The sequence below is a fragment of the Capricornis sumatraensis genome, chromosome 8, assembly GCF_032405125.1.
Source record: "Capricornis sumatraensis isolate serow.1 chromosome 8, serow.2, whole genome shotgun sequence".
Classification (NCBI taxonomy): domain Eukaryota; kingdom Metazoa; phylum Chordata; class Mammalia; order Artiodactyla; family Bovidae; genus Capricornis; species Capricornis sumatraensis.
The window spans coordinates 1,150,259-1,165,308 of record NC_091076.1 but is presented as its reverse complement, the minus strand read 5'-3'; positions in this window follow the sequence as shown (position 1 = coordinate 1,165,308).

Here is a 15,050-nt window from a genome sequence, read left to right as displayed (position 1 = left end):
AGTGCAATTGTGTGGTAGTTTGAGCATTCTTTGGCATTGCCTTTCTTGGGGATTGGAATGAAAACTGACCTTTTCCAGTCCTGTGGCCACTGCTGAGTTTTTCAGATTTTCTGGCATATTGAGTGCAGCACTTTCACAGCATCATCTTTCAGGATTTAAAACAGCTCATCTGGAATTCCATCACCTCCACTAGCTTTGTTTGTAGTGATGCTTTCTAAGGCCCACTTGACTTCATATTCCAGGATGTCTGGCTCTAGGTGAGTGATCACACCCTCGTGATTATCTGGGTCGTGAAGATCTTTTTTGTATAATTCTTCTGTGTATTCTTGCCACCTCTTCTTAATATCTTCTGCTTCTTTTAGGTCCATACCATTTCTGTCCTTTATGGAGCCCATCTTTGCATGAAATGTTCCCTTGGTATCTCTAATTTTCTTGAAGAGATCTCTAGTCTTTCCCATTCTGCTGTTTTCCTCTATTTCTTTGCATTGATCGCTGAAGAAGGCTTTCTTATCTCCTCTTGCTATTCTTTGGAACTCTGCATTCAGATGCTTATATCTTTCCTTTTCTCCTTTGCTTTTCGCCTCTCTTCTTTTCACAGCTATTTGTAAGGCCTCCCCAGACAGCCATTTTGCTTTTTTGCATTTCTTTTCCATGGGGATGGTCTTGATCCCTGTCTCCGTACAATGTCATGAACCTCATTCCACAGTTCACAGGCACTCTATCTATCAGATCTAGGCCCTTAAATCTATTTCTCACTTCCACTGTATAATCATAAGGGATTTGATTTAGGTCATACCTGAATGGTCTAGTGGTTTTCCCTACTTTCTTCAATTTAAGTCTGAATTTGGCAATAAGGAGTTCATGATCTGAGCCACAGTCAGCTCCTGTTCTTGTTTTTGCTGACTGTATAGAGCTTCTCCATCTTTGGCTGCATAGAATATAATCAATCTGATTTTGGTGTTGACCATCTGGTGATGTCCATGTGTAGAGTCTTCTCTTGTGTTGTTGGAAGAGGGTGTTTGCTATGACCAGTGCATTTTCTTGGCAAAACTCTATTAGCCTTTGCCCTGCTTCATTCTGCATTCCAAGGCCAAATTTGCCTGTTACTCCAGGTGTTTCTTGACTTCCTACTTTTGCATTCCAGTCCCCTATAATGAAAAGGACATCTTTTGGGGGTGTTAGTTCTAAAAGGTCTTGTAGGTCTTCATAGAACCGTTCAACTTCAGCTTCTTCAGTGTTACTGGTTGGGGCATAGGCTTAGATTACTGTGATATTGAATGGTTTGCCTTGGAAACGAACAGAAATCATTCCGTCATTTTTGAGATTGCATCCAAGTACTGCATTTCGGACTCTTTTGTTGACCATGATGGCTACTCCATTTCTTCTAAGGGACTCTTGCCCACAGTAGTAGAAATAATGGTCATCTGAGTTAAATTCACCCACTCCAGACCATTTTTGTTCGCTGATTCCTAGAATGTCGACGTTCACTCTTGCCATCTCCTGTTTGATCACTTCCAATTTGCCTTGATTCACGGACTTGACATTCCAGGTTCTTATGCAATACTGCTCTTTACAGCATCGGACCTTGCCTCTATCACCAGTCACATCCACAGCTGGGTATTGTTTTTGCTTTGGCTCCATCCCTTCATTTTTTCTGGAGTTATTTCTCCACTGATCTCCAGTAGCATATTGGGCACCTACTGACCCGGGGAGTTCCTCTTTCAGTATCCTATCATTTTGCCTTAATGTATGGTTACCAAAGGGAAAAGACTGGGGAAGGGATAAATTAGGAGTTGTGATTAACATCTATACACTGCTATATACAAAATAGGTAATTAACAAGGACTCGCTGCCAAGCACAGGGAAGTCTGCTCGATACTGTGTAATGATCTATCCAGGAAAAGAATCTGGAAAAGAAGGGATCCATGTAGATGCTGTACAACTAAAATTAGCGCCACACCATGAATCAGCCACGGAGAAGGGAATGGCGGCCCACTGCGGTGTTCTTGCCTGGAGAATTCCATGGACAGAGGAGCCTGGTGGGCTACAGTCCAAGGGGTCACAGAGAGTTGGACACGACTGACTGACCAACACAAACACAAGTCAACTCTAATATACAATAAAAATTAAAAGACTTAAAAAGACATTAGTAAATCTTATGTGTTTTACCGCAATTTAGTCACTTACATTTCTAAGTGGGATGCATACACTAATATATACACGACATCAGAGAATTGTGGAAGCAGTGAGGTCCAGATGAAATAGATTCCAGAGAGGCAAAGCTCTTCTCGGATACACCGAGCATCAGCCGCTGTGTCTTCCTTCAGGTGACTGGCCAGCTGCGGGTGAGGGCCGGTCATCGGCATAAGCCAGAAGGAGGAGCTCGACCAGGAAAGAAACGCCGGCAGGGCTGGTGGCAGCTGAGACCTGGCACAGCCACACGAATAAAAATAAAGGTGAAAGAGAAAACAGAGAAAACAGCCAAAGCAACAGGAGAAGCACACAGTATCTTTGAAGGAACAATCATAGAAATGAGAGCTGACCTTTAAACAGCAGTGATGGGATCCAGAAGATAAGGGATGACACTTCACAGAGCTGAGAGAAAGAAAACCTCCCGGCTTGGAGTTTTATACCTGATGAAAATATCCTCCAAAATGTAAGTGGAGTAGAGTTGTTTTCAGCTGAAAGATGATGTCACTGGAAGACCTACAACACAAGAAATACTGAAGTTCTTCGGGCTGGAGAAAAATAACTCCATATGAGAGTATGGAGGATCGGGAATTGAGCAAAGGATAGTGGCAAGTGTAAAAATGTTGGTAAGCACACACACACAAATAACTGTTTTAAACAATACACTAACATCCTGTGAGACCTTTAACATCTGCAGAAATAAAATGTAGAAGGATAAATGGAATTAAAGAGTTGTGAAGTTCTTTCCCTGTTTAGGAAGTCATGAGACTTCAAGAACGTAAAATTTAATCTCCAGAATAGTCAATAAAGCATAATACGTGAACATATAACTCAAAAGCTAATAGAAGAGATAAACTGAATTATTAAAATTCGGTGAATCCAAAAGAAGGCAAGATAAACGAAAAAACAAGAGATGAAAGAAATAGAAAATAAAAGCAGCAATTAAACCCAACAGTATCAGTAAGTTACAGTCAGTGCAAATAATCTAAACACTCCAATAAAAGTCAAATGTCAGATTAGAAAATTAAAAGAATTTTCAACTGCATCCTATTTACAAAAGACACACTTTCAATAATGGAACCCAGAAAGGTAGAAAGAAAAAAATGGGAAAAGGCTCTATCATGCAAACACTAATTTTATAGAAAGTTAGTGTAGCTGTATTAGTGTCAGACAAGGTAGACTTTAAGACAAAACTCTTACGAGAAAGAACAAAGCACATTGCATGATGCTAAGAGAGTCAATGAGACGGAAAAAGTAAACAATCCTAAATTTCTATTAACCAAATAACAGAGCTTCAAAATATATAAAGAAATGTTGACAAAACTAAAAGAAGGAAAATACAAATCCACAAACAGAATTGAGAATTTTCACTGTTATTGCAATATAGCTCAGTAACTGATGGAACGAGGAGATAAGTCAGTAGGGAGTTCAGTTCAGTTCAGTTCAGTTCAGTCGCTCAGTCGTGTCCGACTCTTTGCAACCCCATGAATCGCAGCACGCCAGCCCTCCCTGTCCATCACCATCTCCTGGAGTTCACTTAAACTCACGTCCATCGAGTCGGGGATGCCATCCTGCCATCTCATCCTCTGTCGTCCCCTTCTCCTCCTGCCCCCAATCCCTCCCAGCATCAGAGTATTTTCCAATGAGTCAACTCTTCGCATGAGGTGGCCAAAGTACTAGAGTTTCAGCTTTAGCATCAGTCCTTCCAAAGAACACCCAGGACTGATCTCCTTTAGAATGGACTGGTTGGATCTCCTTGCAGTCCAAGGGACTCTCAACAGTCTTCTCCAACACCACAGTTCAAAAGCATCAATTCTTTGGCACTCAGCTTTCTTCACGGTCCAACTCTCACATCCATACATGACCACAGGAAAAACCATAGCCTTGACTAGACGGACCTTTGTTGGCAAAGTAATGTCTCTGCTTTTCAATATTCTATCTAGGTTGGTCATAACTTTCCTTCCAAGGAGTAAGCATCTTTTAATTTCATGGCTGCAATCACCATCTGCAGTGATTTTGGAGCCCCCAAAATAAAGTCTGACACTGTTTCCACTGTTTCCCCATCTATTTGCTATGAAGTGATGGGACCAGATGCCATGATCTTAGTTTTCATCAGGAGGCTTTTGAGTTCCTCTTCACTTTCTGCCATAAGGGTGGTGTCATCTGCATATCTGAGGTTATTGATATTTCTCCCGGCAACCTTGATTCCAGCCTGTGCTTCTTCCAGCCCAGCGTTTCTCGTGATGTACTGGAGATCTGAGTGTGATTAGCCAAGTTGACCTCACTGACATATACTGAAATAATACAGAGTTTATGCTTTGATAGAGAGACAGAGCGTGTGCTTTGAGACAGACTCAGTAAGAGAAAGATATCTGTCTTCAAATCCCCAAATGTTTGAAAACTAAGGCTTAGATTTCAAAATAACCCATAAGCCTAAGAAATCACAGTGGAAATCGGAAGATATTTTGGACTGCCTTATAATGTAAATATGACATCAAAACCTGCTGGATACAGCTTAAGCAATGCTTAAAGAAAATCAACCCTGAATATTCACTGGAAGGACTGATGCTGAAGCTCCAATACTTTGGCCACCTCATGTGAACAGCTGACTCATTGGAAAAAACCCTGATGCTGAGAAAGACTGAGGACAGGAGCAGAAGGCAGTGACAGAGGATGAGATGGTTAGATGGCATCACCAACTCAATGGACATGGCTTTGACCAACTCTGGGAGATGGTGATGGCAGGGGAGCGTGGCGTGCTGCAGTCCATGGGGTTGCAAAGAGTTGGACATGACTTAGCGACTGAACAACAGAGAAAAATCTATAGGTCAAAACACATGTGTTAGAAAAGGAGAGTGAAAATCAGCTATCTAAACTTTCAAGAAACTGGAAAGAGGATTGAACCTGAAATAAGGTAGAAGAAAGAAAATAATAAAACAAATCAAATAAAAATAAATACTAAAAGGGAGCACAAATTAATGAAATTGAAATCAGATGTAAAACAGAGAAAATTAACATAGTCAAGTGTTTGGTCTTCATAAAGATTAACAAAATTTACAAACCACCAGCAGTACTGATCCAAACCAGAGGAAAAGATACATTACAAATAACAGAAGTGAAAAGGTACATCACTACATACCCTGCACACAAGAAAAATAGGACTAGGTACAAGCATAACTTACCTGAACAATTTCAAATTTCAGATGAAATAAGCAAAGTCCTGAAAAACACAACTATATCACACCTGAGATAAGAAATGAAGTGTGAACGGTCCTATAGGTGTTAAAGAAATTGAATCTGTAACTGAAAACCTTTCCAGGAAGACAGCAGAAGGCCAGTGTCTTCAAGAGTGAATATCTTCAGGGACTTCCCAGATGGTCGAGTGGCTAAGACTCTGCACTTCCAATGCAGGGGGCCTGGGTTTGATCCCTAGGCAGGGAGCTAGATCGCACATACCACGGCTACAATCCGACACAGCCAAGTAAATAAAACAGTTTTTTAAAAAAAGAGTGAATACCTCCAGATACTTAAGATAGCATGCCAACGGTGGTAGACAGAGTAATGGACACCCAGACATGCTCACATTCTAATCCTCAGAATCTACACAGCTAAAGAGTGTGTGTTTCTAACAGACTCGCCAGCGCCGCTGACACAGCTGGTCTGGAAGATTACCCCACCTGGCGCTAGGAGGTCCCCGCTGGAATATTCCTGGCGGCACTGCTATACTAGAACCAGCAGCAGAAGAAATGTGTTCACCAGCGGAGACCTGCACCGCAGCCGCAATGGAGGGGCCAGGCTCGCCCGCATCAACAGAGACGCACGGAGGCAGTGCGGGGAGAAGGGAATCTGCAGGAAGGCGGCTGCGATGATTCCACACATGAATATTTTACAGCACAGATAACACCACGTGGTGTACATGGGCCTGACACGTGCAGCCAAGTGAGAAAAGCAGAGCCAGGAAGACACCGACCTTCTGGAGTGGCGCTGCCTCCGGACAGAGGGGTGGGAGAGGTTCAGAGAGCCCGCTGGGTCTGCACTGCGGTGTTACAACCGGAAGCGAAATGGGAGAAAAGGTTGACATGCTTGGGTCCCGCAGCTAGGTGTTTGTTATACCATACTACAAAAATGTCATAACATACTAGGAAAGGAGATAGCCTGAAATGTGAATAATCTGAGATTAAAAGCAAATAGAAGGGGCTTCTCTGGTGGTCCAGGGGTTAGGAATCCCCTGCCAATCAATGCCGGGGACACAGGTTCAGTCCCAGGTCCAGGAAGATTTCACATGCCCAGGAGCAACTGAGCCCCTGCGTGCAGCACACTCACTGGGCTTTCGAGATGCAACTACTGAGGCCGCAGCACCTAGAATCCGCGCCCTGCAACAAGAGAAGCCGCCGCAGTAAGACGCCCGCACATTGCGACTGGAGAGCTGCCCCGATTCGCTGCAACCAGAGAAAGGCCCAAGCAGCCGCCCGAGAGCCAGCACGGCCAAAGAGAAACAGCGCGCACCCGGAGGCCACTTCACTGCACAGCTTTTAATAGCCAAGATACGGAAAGGATCCCGCGCATGCAAACGGAGAGTTGGTTGAAGCATCCGCGCACACCCACAACAGACAACTGCACAGTTACAACCAGGCGGTGGGAGCGGGGATGCGACGAGCTTCCAAAGTACTTTGTTGCGTGAAAAAAAAAAAAAAAGTCAGACACGAAAGAACGCACACCGCTTGCCCGCGCGTGTACGAAATTCAAGAACCGCAGCACTGACGGGATGGGTCAGAAAGTGAGGGGAGACTGGGAAGGGTCGCCCCGGGGATTTTTAGGACTAGTTCCGGGCGGTCAGCGCAGCTGCCAAAAGCCGCTGTTGGAACACCCGAGATGGGCGTCGTACTAACCCTACCTTGACTTAAAAAGGTTGTGGGAACCGTAACGCCACGGGTACAGGTTTACTACGGGTCATCAGCTGAAACACTGACGGGTGAGCTCCGTTTCCTTTGGCGCCGAAAGCGGGTTTTCAGGGCGGCCGGAAGGGGGAGCGCACGGGCCGCAGCGACCGCGCTCGCACCTGCCCGCCGCGGGCGCGGGTCCCTCTAGGGCGGGGGCCTGTGAGCGCGCCGGGCCGGACCGGCTCGACCCGCCCCCTAGGGGCCACGGCGCCTCCCGGGGCCCTCGCAGGACTCTGCTCCACCCTGGGGACCCCCAGGCGGCCATCTGCACGTGCGGGCTGGCACGGCCGCGATCACCTGCCCTGCCCGACTTGGACACTGACCGCCTGGCACTGCCGCCCCATCCCGAGGGCCAGCTGGGGAGCTGTAACCCACGCGAGGAGCCCCTTCAGCCCGCAGCCAGCTTCCCAAGCCGCTCCTGCCCCTTCGAAGCTGCGCGCCCGCCGAGATGCTGGCCGCCCCTCCCTGAGCCTGCAGGGTCTGCGGGCTTGAGCGGCAAGGGCCACCCACCAGGCAACGCACCTAGACCTCTGGCCCTCCGCGGGTGGTGCTTGAGGGGAGGGTGGTCTCGCTCCCAACTGCAGAGAACCAAGAATGCTGCTAAGCATCCTGGTGACCTTGGAGGTCGCTGTCCTCCCCAGAGTGGGTGCCGCCCTACCCAAATGCACCCTCCTTGCAGAACCCCAGGTTTTACACGAGAAATGACTCCTTGGATGATAAAATAATCCTGAACTGGAAATTCCCCCGCGGTCCAGCGATTAAGATTATTGCCCTCACTGCCCAGGCCGTGGGTTCAGTCCCTAGTGGCGGCAACTAAGATCCCTCAAGTAGCCAGGTGAGGCCAAAAAATAAAATAACCCTGGCCCAAACACGCTCCCCCAGCCAGACGCAGCCGGCGAAACTGCACACCACCGCCCCCCTCCCAGAGGGGGCACCAGGACACCAACCCCTCCCCTCAGTTTACTGCCGCCTGCTCAAGGACAGAGCCAGGAGCTGCCCTTGGCCACACGCAGGCGCAGACCACGCCTGGGCTGGGCAGAAGAGGAGCCACTTGGATGGTCCTCCCTTGCCTTCTCTACTGGGCTCATCCTGGATCTGGCCTAGGGGGCAAGAGAGCGAGGAGTCCCCCCAGCCCAGCTGACAGTTCTCCTGTCCCCCACTCCTGAGGGCCCCAGGCCCCTTTGGGTTCTGTCCATGCTTCCCCAAGGGCCTCTGATATGGGCTCAGGCGACCCGGCCAGCTGGGGGGCTCAGCCTGAACCTTCCTACCCTCTCCCAGGAGCAAGCCTCCCCCACTTTTCAGACATGGAATGAGCCCAAATGCAACAAGCTCCCCGCCACACCCTACACTCCTTCCGGACCTGACCTGGCCGTGCAACTGGGCTGGGCACCTCGCTGAGTTCAGGGTCCACCTCCAGCCAGGGCTTCTCTGCTCAGCAACACCTTACTCCTTCAGTTCCACCTCGGGCAGGGAAAGAGGAAGGACCTCAACCCAGCCCCAGCCCCAGATAGCCCTGGAGTTAGCCAGTGCTTCCTTCCGGGACAGCCCCACCCCACCCCACTATGTTTGTTATCCTAAGTGCTGGCTCGGAGCCAAGAACACACTCTCCTCCACACACACACACACACACACGCACACAAATACTCACACCTTAGTGTTCAGGCTAGCAAGGGAGAGGCCCCAAGCACTTACTAAGCAACTACTGTGGATGAAGCTCTGAGGCCAGAGGTCAGGAAAATTGAGAGTGGGAAAGAGAGGGCCCAGCCGAGGCCCTGGCCATCACGACCTTCCCCAGCTGCACTCGCAGCTCTAGGGTCCCGAGTGCCCACCTGTCCCAGGAGAGTATAGAAAGCAGTCTCCTGCAAGGATTTTTGTGACCCTCCATTCAAACAGCCGCGGCTGAGGGGGCCTCTCAGATCACCCCCTCCAGGCGAAAGAGCTGTGCTCTCCGGGGGGCCGAAGCCTCTCAGAGCCCTGAGATGCCCCCACGGGCTAGAGGAGGCCCCGCCCGCACTCTCCACTGGGCAGCCGTGGGGACGGGCGTTAAGGAATGTTTGGGTCGTCTGGTCACAACATCCCCCCCAAAATTATCACTTTCAAAAGCTCCCAGGGCTCCTTGGCCCCCTGGGCAGAAGTCTTTTTCCGCTTCCTCAGAGCGAGGCCCCCAGGGCCTGGCACAAGTGCTCAGTACACACCTGGCGCAACACAGATGCCCGAAACATGCCCCCCCTCCCCCCTCCCCCCCCCCCCCCCCCCGCCCCGCGGCTGCCCCGAGCCTGCGGAAGGACCGGGTCTTCGCAGCCTGCGGTGGTCCTTGCGCCTCCGCGGCCTCCAGTCGCTGTCTGTCCATCCTGGGGTGACCTCCCGGACGCTCCCCTCCCCGCCCCGGGGTGTTTCCGCCAGACACCGCCCGAGGTGTAATTACCTATGTTTGCTCCCGCTCTGGACAACCAGCGTCCAAGCGGCCGAGGGCTTGTGTTCCAACAGCGGTCTGCTGGGGCCGACCCTCAACTACCTTTACCGGGCTGGGGGCACCCTGCGAGGGCGGGTCCCGAGAGCACCGCTTAAGGTGGACTTCTAATTGGAAGTGACAAAGGCTGGAGGTCATCGGTGGGGCTGGGGGTACAGTGCTGCCCAGGGGGCCGCCACGTCCCACCAGAGTTCAGATGTGTGACCAGAGGCACACCTTCTCGCCTCTGAGCTTCCCCTCCACCCCCTACCCCGTAAAACGCAGACCCAGGCTCCCACCGCCAGGGCTCGTGGAGAGGGGCGCGCCGATGCCTAAGGTAAAGCGCCGCCTGGGCCGGGCTCGCGGGGTGCGCTCGCGCCCGCCCCGGGCTAGAGAAGCTGCTGCCCGCGGCAGGCCCCCGCACGAACAAAGACTGCCGGGGGTGGGGTGGGGTGGGGGGCAGCTCCTGCCAGGGCGGTGGAGAGAGGAAGCTCGCGCTCGGGACCCAGACGACTGGACCCTCCGCGGGTGTCAGATGAAACTGGGGGTCTCCAGGTGGGGCGGAGCGCTGGGGCCCGGAGGGCTTCCTGGAGGTGGGGTTCCAGGCGCGGGATCGGAGGCCGCGCGGCCCCTTTAAGAGCCGGGGCCCGGGCGAGAGGGGAGGGCAGAGGGCGCCGGGCGACCGCGCGGAGCCCGGCCCCCGCCCCCCACGGCCGCCGCCTCTAATCTGCACCCGGAGCCGGGGCGCTGGCTGACGTCACCTGCCCCCGAGCCGCGTGCGCTGATTGGCTGCAGGTGACGTCAGGGGCTTTTTTCGCTCGGCATGACCTCATCCCCACCGGCGGCCCCGCCCTCCGCCCCGGGCCTGTCACTCGCGGCCGAGCGCGGCGGCCAAGCCGGCTCCGCGGCCCCCGCCCCCCGCCCCGCCGGACGCCGGACCCGGAGCCCGAGCCCGAGCCGGAGCAGCCCCGGCCGCGCCCGCCGAGCCGAGGGGTGGGATGCGCGCGTGCCCGCCCGCAGTGCGCGCGCTCGGGCCCGTGCGAGCGCTCCCCGCGGCGGCGGCGACGGCGGCGACCCGCGCGCTTCCCCGGCCCCGGCTGCGCGGGCCCCCGCCGGGCCCATGGGCTGCGCGGCGGAGCGGGCGCGCTGAGCGCAGCGCGGGTCCCGGGTGCCGCCCTGAGGCGAGCGAGAGCGAGGTGAGCGGGGCGCCGGCGGGGCCGGGGGGCGCGCGGGGCGCCGGCGGGGCCGGGGGGGGGCGCGCGGGGCGCCGGCGGGGTGGGCGGGGGCTCGCGGGGCGCCGGAGGCCTGGGGGCGACGCGCGAGGCGCCGGGGGGCTGGGGGTGCGTGCGGGGCGCCGAGGGGCTGGGGGCTCACCGGCGCGCTGCCCGAGCGCCCGGCTCGGCCGGTTGGGCGCTGCATCGGGAGCGCTCGGGGGGCTGCGTGGGGCGGGCACGGGGAGGAGGAGAGGGCCTGAAGATGAGCGGCCCCCACCGGCCCTCAGGAGCGCCGCGGACCCGACCGAGAAGTCCTTCCCCCGCCTCCCGCGGCGCCCCGCGGACCCCGGCCCGGCACACACCCGGCCACCGATTCGCCGCCTTTCTACGCGCGATTCTTTCTTATTTTGGTGGGGGAGGGGCATGAATTAAGGACGAGGACAACCATTAAGATCGAGCATGGATCTATCCGAGCCCCATGTGCCCCCCGAAAAGCCCCCCCACAGGGACCAGGATTGAAAAGGATCGTCCTTTCCAGGGCCGGGCGCGGAGATGCGGCGGCCTGAGCCGTAGAAGCTCAGGGCGTTTGGCGGGTGGCAGCCTCAGGAGAGGTTCGCTCCATGTCTGGCCTTCTCCCCTGTCTTGCGAGGCTGCGATGGGCACCCCCACCTCAGGGAGCTCAGCTGGCCTCTGCGGAATAAAGGCCAGCCGCCAGCCTGCTGCAGACGCGGCGGGTGCTGGGGGAGGGGCTGGCACTGCCAGGCTGAGTGCAACCAGCTTCCTTCAGCCTGTGCACCCACCTTGGGGTAAAGGGTATGTACTAGTCTGGCCTGGAGGGGAAGGGGCAGAAATGGGCCCAGTCCGCACGAGGTCATCCCTTCTGGGAGAATTTACCTTCTAATTTCCTGCTGCAAAAAATGTACTGACTTTGCAAGGGGGAGCGTTGGGGCCTGGGCACGCAGTGATGGGGTGGGGGTGGGTGGCCTCCGTAGGATGAGGGAGAAAGGCGGCGCGTGCAGTGTGCGGTCTGCAGTTTTCTTGCGCAGCTTGGTGAAGGGGAGGGGGTTCTTCCTGCCTTGTGCCCTCTGCTCCTGGGGATCTGTGGAGGTCTGAGGGACTGTCCGTTCCCAGCGTCTCCCCGAGTCCTTCTTGCTCCACAGCAGCCCAGGGAACGCGGGTGGCATCCAGCACCCCTGTCCTGCCCCAGGAGGCTAGGTGTCCCTGGCCCTTGCTACTCAGATGGTTGATAAGCATCTGCCAAAGGTGGCCAGGTCATGTGACCGGGGACTGGGAGTTCGTCCTGAAGTCTAACTGAAATACCTCCTGCTGTAGTCAGCCTAGGGCCCTGAGGGAGTTTCTAGGCAGGTTCTAGTCCCCTGCTGCCCTCCGGAAGCTTCCTGGGTCCCAGAGGCTGCCTCTGGAAAGGACAGGTTTTAGGCACAGAGATGCAGAAAGATGTTTGAAGCTCCTTTATGCACCAGGACCCTTCCCAGCATCACCTCTCCTCTAGGCTGAGGCTGACCTTGAGGCCCAGAAGCTGCAACCAGACAGAGAGCTCTGGGGGCCTTAGGCCGGGGGTGGAGGAAGCGGAGGCCGTCTGCCTGTCTCCTAGATGTGCAGCTCCCAGGGAGAGGAGAGGAAGGGGTGAGCCCACAGCAAGGGTGATGAGGCTCGGGCTGTGACCGTCAGACCACACAGGCCCCCTCTTCCTGAACCCTCAGACGGTGACTGGCAGGTGCCAGCCCAGGCAGGTAGCATGGGGGAGGGGTGCCCAGGAGAAGTCCTGCAGATCAGCGGGGCTAAAACCAGCCAGGCAGGAGCAGAGGAGGCCAAGACTGGTGCGTCCTGAGCCTGCGCCCCTGAGGACCCTTGTGCCAAGCCCTCCGGTCCCAGTTCAGCCCCAACTCCTGGACACTGAGGGTAGAGCCCCACCCCACTGTCTCCCAAGTCCGTAGCCTCCCCAGGTCAGGCTGGCTCTGCCTGGCCTTGCCAAGAGCAGTCAGGACAGAGTGGACGCAGCTTGGGTCCTGTACCAGTCATCTCAGAGAGCTGGGGGGGGCGGTGCAGAGAGCAAGCCTGGTGAGCACGTGGGGCCCTGCCTGTGAGAGGCCACCCCCTGCCAGCCTCTCTCCTGGCTTCCGCCTCCAAGCCTGCCCAGGGTCAGAGTGAGCCAGACACCCAGCACCCAGGGTCTGTCCGCCGTCAGCTCTGCCTGAGGCCTGGCTTTGTGACCGGGCTCCGCCAGGCCGGAGCCACGCTGAGTGGTGGCCTCGGTCTCTGTCCGCCTGTCTCTGGGGGTCCCGCGTTCCCCCGATGCTGAGCACAAAGTGCTGTGGTGAGGATGCCCCTAGTTGCGAGTTTTCTGGTCGTACACATGCTGAGGGACACAGATGTCCCTCTTGGAGGCCATGGGAACCAGTGAGGAGAGGCTGTGGCTGCATCTGGGGCTGGGGCATGCTGGGATCTTGGGCACTCGCGTGCAGACAGTGAGGACACATCCGTGCAGCGACCACGTGAATCATGGCACACAGGGCTGGGATGGGTTGTGGGAACGGGGTAAGTACTATGCCATGAGTGTGGCCAGTGTGCAAAGGGCTGTGTCCAGCCTGCATTTCACATGAGGGCCAGGCGGCGCCGTGTACCCGGCCTCCCCCAGGAAAGCGGGGAGGCGGTGCCTGTGGCCTCCCAGGCCTGGCCCAGTGGCAGGAGGGGAGGGACGGGGCTCCTCCTGCTTCTGGCCCGGCACCCGCCGTCTCCTCGGCCGCTGCTCTCTGGTGGGGCTGACCCAGGCTCCCAGCTGACCTAGGCTCTGGGTGCTGCCTCCCCAGGGGAGGGGTCTCAGCTGAGCCTGCAGGGGCCCTTAAAGGCTGGGAGGCCCGAGCCCCTTCCACATCCGCTTCCTCTGCGCCCGCCTGGCCTACTGCAGCATCCCCGCCCCTCCCTTCTCTGCCCGGCTTTTCGCCCTGGTCTGAGTGTCGCAGCTGGGGAGGTGAAGGGTCTGCCCAAGGAGGGCCTGGGGGCCAAGTGCCCGCCCGGGGGGCCAGCACGATGCAGGGGGTCCTGCCCAGAAAGGGCAGGGCTCCCCAGGATGGGAGAGTGAGCCGGTGCCTGTGGGAGGTGTGACCGGAGGGCTAGGACCTGGTGGGGCGGCAGGGGGCGGCTGGGCTGGGGTGGTCCCGCCCAGCTGCTGGGCACCTGAGGGCGGGTGCGGGGAGCGGGCGAGGACCGGACCTGGCTCTGCAGCTCCGCCTGCTGCCGCAGGAGCAGCGGTTGCCTGGCACCCCTGCTGTTGCCATGGCAACAATGGAGGTGCCAACTTGCTGATGAGTCCCCCTCAGCTGCGAATAACAATACTACAGTGGTTAATAGGGCCAAGCTGGAGGCTCCTCAGGATCCGGGGGTGGGGACCAGGTACCAGGTGGGTCCACAAGCCAGCCGTCCACCCCTCCAGCCCCGGCACCCCCTCCTCTGTGGGTCTCCGCCCTTGCCTCCCTGCCCCCTGCCAGCCTCCTTTCCCCTCCATGCAGTGGGCACCCCTTCACGCCCCTCCGGCCGTGTAAGGACCGGAGAGCAGGGGCCAGCAGGCTGGCCGCGGGGGCAGCAAAGGCCTCCTCCCCCGCCTTGCCCCTAACCCTAATCTTAACCCATGGGAGGATGCTCTGCCCGTGGTGTCCCCACCCCAAGACAGCCTCCTTGTCGGGGTCCTGGGCCTCTGGACTGGACTCAGATCCCTCACCCCCTGGTAGGAGGCTCTGCCCAGGTGGGTCGGGCGGGGGGAGGGGGGGCCTGGAGGCAGGGCCTGTCCCAGCCTTGACGGGAGTCAGGCAAGAACTCCAAAAAGCCTCTCAAAACCACTCGATCAGGAGTCAAGTTGGGGACCCCTGGGCACACAGACAGAGGCCTCAGAGCAGGCCGGGCCCCTCAGCAGGCAGACCCACTGTCTTGCTGTGGCCCTGGGGAGGGCAGGGCCCCGTCTGCACCCCAAGCCCTGCCCCCACCGTCAGGGCGCCCGGGTGCCTGAGGAGCAGCATCTGTGGGCAGGAACCCGAGGCCCAGCACTGTCCAGGGCCTCCCTTGCACCCGCTCCGGTGGCCCAGCCCTGGGCTCCCCATGCCAGGCGGGCCAGTCCCTGCCTGCCTCGCACCTGCTCCTCTGTGACCCCTGGAACCTGCTCGGCAGCCTGGGAGCTCACCCCAAGGGTTGGCGCAGAGACAGTGGCCGCTGTCCCCAGGGCCATCAGTGCTGACTGAAAGGTGA